Source organism: Mustela putorius, unplaced genomic scaffold (genome assembly GCF_011764305.1).
Source record: "Mustela putorius furo isolate JIRA1106 unplaced genomic scaffold, ASM1176430v1.1 tig00003913_pilon_pilon_pilon, whole genome shotgun sequence".
NCBI lineage: Eukaryota > Metazoa > Chordata > Mammalia > Carnivora > Mustelidae > Mustela > Mustela putorius.
In genome coordinates this window covers 10,393,141-10,399,140 of record NW_025422060.1, presented here as the reverse complement: position 1 = coordinate 10,399,140, position 6,000 = coordinate 10,393,141, and positions in this window count along the sequence as shown.

The following is a 6,000-nucleotide window of genomic DNA, read 5'->3' as shown; positions in this document are numbered from 1 at the left end:
CTGGGTTTTCTCTTCTCTTCCATTGATATACATATCTGTTTTTTTTTTCCTAAATATTTTATTTATTTATTTGACAGACAGAGATCACAAGTAGCCAGAGAGGCAGGCAGAGAGAGAGGAAGGGAAGTAGGCTCCCTGCTGAACAGAGAGCCGGACGTGGGGCTCGATCCCAGGACCCTGGGACCATGACCCAAGCCAAAGGCAGAGGTATCAACCCACTGAGCCACCCAGGCGCCCCTACATATCTGTTTTTGTGCCAATAGCATATGGTCTAGATGACTACAGTTCTTTAATATAGCTTTATATCTAGAATCATGATGCCTCCAGCTTTGCTTTTCCTTGTTCAGGAGTGCTTGACTATTCAAGGTCTTTTGTGGTTTCATATGCATTTTAGGATTGGTTGTTCTGGGTCTGTGAAAAACACAGGTGGTGTTTTGATAAGGATTGTGTTAAATGTGTAGATTGCTTTTGGTAGCATAGATATTTTAACAACATTTGTTCCAATCCACGAGCATAGAATGATTTTCCAATTCTTTTTCATCTTCTTCAATTTCTTTCATAAGTGTTCTGTAGTTTTCGAATACAGACATTTTACCTCTTTGTTTAGGCTTATTCCTAAGTTTTTAATTACTTTTTATGCAATTGCAAATGGTATCAATTCCTTGATTTCTTTTTCTGCTGCTTCATTATTGGTGTATAGAAATACAACAGATTTCTGTATATTGATTTTATGTCCTGTGACTTAGCTGAATTCATGTATTACTTCTTGCAATTTTTTTGGTGGAGTCTTTCAGGTTTTCTACATAGGGTAGCATGTCATCTGCAAATAGTGAAAGCTTGATTTCTTCCTTGACAATTTGGATGCAATTTATTTCTTTTTGTTGTCTGATTGCTGAGGCTAAGACTGCCAGTACTGTGTTAAATAGTAAAGGTGAGAGTGGATATCCATCTTGTTCCTGACCATAGGGGAAAAGCTCTCAGTTTTTCCCAATTCAGGATTATATTAGCTGTAGGTCTTTCTTATATGACTTTTATGACATTGTGGTAGGTTCCTTCTATCTCTACTTCATTGAGGGTTTTTATCAAGAACAGGTGCTGTATTTTGTCAAGTGTTTCTTCTGCCTCCATTTAGAGGATCATATGGTTCTTATACTATTATTAATGTGGTGTATCACATTAATCTGAGATTATTGAACCACTCCTGCAACATAGGAATAAAACCCACTTGATAATGGTGAATACTTCTTTTACTGTATTATTCAATTTGATTTGCTAGACATGTTCATCAGAGTCGCTAACCTGTAGTACTCCTTTTTTGTGGGGTGTTTCTCTGGCTTTCACATTGTACATTTTACAGCTAAAATTTTTTTTAAAAAAAGAACAAAAATGTAGTCATTTCCATTGTCTAATTAGTGGTCCCTGACCTTAACCTTTATTTCTTTTTAAAAGCAGATCCTTGGGCACCTGGGTGGCTCAGTCATTGAGCATCTGCCTTCAACTCAGGTCATGATCCCAGGGTCCTGGGATCAAGTCCAGCATCTTGGCTCCCCACTCTGCAGGAAGCCCGCTTCTTCTTCTCTCACTCCCCCTGCTTGTGTTTCCTCTCTCACTGTCTCTATGTCAAATAAATATATAAAATCTTAAAAAAAAGAAAACCCTCAATGAATTAAAAACCCATATTCTCAAATAATGAAAAAATAATTATTTTAATAGATGTTTTAAAGACCCCCCAAAAATGCATTTAAAAATGCAATTACCCCAATTTAAATTCCTACGGATAGGTCAGACAGCAGACTGGATAAGGCAGAGGTGACAATTAACTAGGAAAATAAAAGAAATAATTGAGAATATAAGGAAAGAGACCAAAAAACAACCATGGAAACATGAAAAAGAGATGAAGAGATATGAAGTTTAGATAAGAAAGTCTGAATATGTTTTGAGACACCAAATCATAGATTCAAAAAACTAAATGAAATTTATTATGTTGTTAGACAGGATATAGTAAGCCATACGTTTTTGTTGTAGTGTTCAATGATTTATTAGTTGCATATAACACCCAGTACTCATCCCAACAAGTGCCCGCCCCATCACCCAGTTACTCCCTTGTTTGTTTCCCGGAGTCCAGAGTCTATCATGCTTTTCTCCCTCCCTGATTTCATCCCATTCCATTTTCCCTCCCTTCCCTGTGGTCTTCAACTCTATTCTTTAGGTTTCACATAAGAGTGAAAGCACCTGGTAATTGTCTTTCTCTGCATGACTAATTTCACTTAGCACAATCCCCTCCAGTTCCATCCATGTCAATGCAAAGGTGGGCATTCATCCTTTATGATGGCTGAGTAATATTCCATTGTATACATGAACCACATCTTCTTTGTCCATTCATCTGTTGAAGGGCATCTTGGTTCCTTCCACTTTTTGGCTATTATGGACATTGCAGCTATGAACATTGGGGTGCTGTGCCCCTTCTTTTTACTACATCCTTATCTTTGGGGTAAAGACATAATAGTGTAATTGCTGGGTCATAGGGTAGCTCTACTTTTAGCGTCTTGGGGAACCTCCACACTGTTTTCCAGCGTGGCTGTATCAGCTTGCATATCCACCAACAGCATAAGAGGATTCCCCTTTCTCCACAACCTCACCAACACTTGTTTCCTATTTTATTAATTCTGGCCATTCTAACAGGTGTAAGGTGGCATCTCATTGTTGTTTTTATTTGAATGTCCCTGATGGCTAGTGAAGTTGAATATTTTTTCATGTGTCTGATCACAAGTAGTCAGAAGGCAGGCAGAGAGAGAGGAGGAAGCAAGCTCCCTATGGAGCAGAGAACCTGATGTAGGGCTCGATCCCAGGACCCTGAGATCATGACCTGAGCCGAAGGCAGAGGGTTATTAACCCACTGAGCCACCCAGGTGCCCCTCTTCTGCCCATTTCTTGACTGGATTGTTTTTTGGGTGTTGAATTTGAAAAGTTCTTTATAGATGTAGGATATCAGTCCTTTATCCAAAATGTCATTTGCAAATATCTTCTCCTCTTCTGTGGATTTCCCCCTAGTTTTGTTGACTGTTCCCTTTGCTGTGCAAAAATTTATGTTGATGGAAGTCCCAAAGTTCATTTTGCTTCTGTTTCCCCTACATTTAGAAAGGGATCTTGAAAGAAGTTGTGGCCAGTGTCAAAGAGGTTACTGCCTATGTTCTCCTCTAGGATTTGGATGGATTCCTCTCATGTTGAGGTTTTTTCATCCATTTTATCTTTGTGTATGGTTTAAGAGAATATTCTAGTTTCATTCTTCTGCATGTGGTTGTAGAGTTTTCCCAGCACCATTTATTGAAGAAACAATCTTTTTTCCATTGGATGTTCTTTCTTCCTTTGTCGAAGATTAGTTGACCATAGAGTCCATTTCTGGGCTCTCTCTTCTGTTCCATTGATCTATGTGCCTGTTTTTGTGCCAATACCATACTGTCTTAATGACTATGTCTTTGTAATATAGCTTGAAGTCAGACATTGTAATGTCTCCGTTTTGGTTTTATTTTTCAACATTCCTTTGGCTATTTGGGGTCTTTTCTGGTTCCACACAGATTTTAGAATTATTTGTTTTAGCTCTGTGAAAAATTTCTATGGTATTTTGATAGGGATTGTATTGAAAGTGTAAATTGTGCCCTTGGCAGCATAGACATGTTAAAAATGCTTATTCTTCCAATCCATGAGTATGGGATGTGATTTCATCTCCTCAGTTTCCTTCATAAGTGTTATGTAGTTTCTAGAGTACAGATCCTTTGCCTCTTTGGTTAGGCTTATTCCTAGGTATATCATTGTTTTTGGAGCTGTTGTAAATGCAATTCTAATTATGGAACATTATTAAGATAAATAAGACATCCCAATCTAGACACATAAGAGTATACCTGCAGTAAACAAAGAAAAAAAAAAAGCGGGTTTTCCCCCCCATGAGTAAAATCTTTAATGTAAGCAAAAATTGTGGGGAAAAGGAGCAGAGTCGGGAACAGATTATGTTCAAGGGAGAAACAGGTAGACACCTGATTTCTAAAGAGCAATTATGAAAGACAAAGGGCAGTGGAATGACATTTTCTGTATGATCAAAGAAAATAATTATTCACCTAGGATTCTCTATGCAGTGAAAATGTATAACAAGAGGAAGGGGAAATAAAGACACATATTTTTTTTAAATTTTTATTCATTTGTAAGAGAGTGAGGGAAGAGGAGAGAAAGAGGGAGCACAAATGGTGGGGAGGGTAGACAGAGTGGAAGAAGACTCCAGACTGAGCAGTGAGCCTGAAGTGGGGCTCGATCCCAGGACCCTTGGATCATGATCTGAGCCAAAGCCAGACATTTAATCAACTGAGCCATCCCGGTGCCCAATAAAGACATTTTTAAATAGAGGTTCATTACCTGGCAGTTCTCACTCATGAAAATTTTAAAGTATGTACATAAACAAACAGAAGAAAAATAATCACAAATAGAAATTCTGAGATGTAAGAAGAGAAGAAAAAAGTTAAATATGTAGTTCAGTTTAAATGAACATTGAGATTACAATATGAAAATTATAAAAATGTCAATTATTTTTTAAAAATACAAGACAAAAAACACAAAGCAACAATATATGTAAATTTGAAGCCAAGTAAATTGAGTTAAATGTATTCAAAATTCCTTGTATTAACATTATCCATGAACAGGAGAAAATCCTCACTAGGATATTAGCATATCAATAGTAGCAATGTATGAATCAAATGAATGAAATCACAACTTAATTCAGTTTTCCTGAGAAATGCAAAGTTGGTTTAAATGCAAAATTGGTTTAACATGGGCACATAATGTAATTCACCACTGACAAATTATTAAAAATATTATCTCAATATATGCAAAATAAACCTTCATTCATTTAACATTCATCCATAATAAAACTTAGAAAACTAATAGTATAAGGGATCTGTTAATATAATTGTCAAATAAAGACCCTAGGTGACCCCATAACAAATGCTCTTTGGTGTTCTCACCTTTTATAATCCTTTTCCCTTAAGTGTAGCCAAGATCTGTGACTTGACTCTAACCATTAGAACATGGCAACTGTAAAGGAATCTTGCAGATATAATTAATTGTTAATTTCAAGTTAATCAAAAAGGCATTATTCTATGTAAGCCTGATTGAAGCAGGTGAAGTCCTTACAAGACTGAGCCCTCTCTGCAGGGAAATTCTTCTTACTGGCCTCATGAAGTAAAAAGCCATATTGGAGATGCCTACCTGGCAAAGAAGAAGGAATAGCCTTGCTATAGACTGAATATTTCTGTCCCTCCAGCTCCCAAATTAGTGTGTTAAAACTTAGTGTTCAATGTAATTGTATTTGGAGGTGGAAACTTTGGGAAGTGATTATTCATGAAGGTGGAACGCTCATGAATGGGTTTAGTGCCCTCATAAAGGAGTCCTGAGAGAGCTCCCATGGCCCTGTGCAGTACAAAGAAACAGGAGGAAGACCACCAGAAAGCAGGCCCTCACTGGACACTGAATCTGCAAGTGCCTTGAATTTGGACTTCCCAGCCTCCAGAACTGTGAGAAACAATATAATAAGATAGTTTAGCAAGATAGGTGAATCGAAGCTCATTATGCAAAATAATTTTATTTCTATAACCTAGCAACAGGAAATGAAATTGATTTTTTAAAATAATATTTATGGTAGTATCAAAAGTATCAAATAACTGGGAATAAATCTAAAAAATATCTGCAAGACCTTTATAGGAAATTTTTTAAACATTGAGAGTTAATTAAAATCGTGTTTGGAAAACTCAGTATTATGAGAGAGAAAACACAGGCAGGGGGAGCAACAGGCAGATGGAGAAGCAGGCTCCCCAATGAGCTAGGATCCCAATGCAAGACTCAATCTCAGAACCCTGGGATCATGGCTTAAGCCACCCAGGCATCCCTAATCTGAATTTTATCATAAAGAAACATTAAAAAAAAACCTGCACTGTAAGACATTCTACATTACTGGAA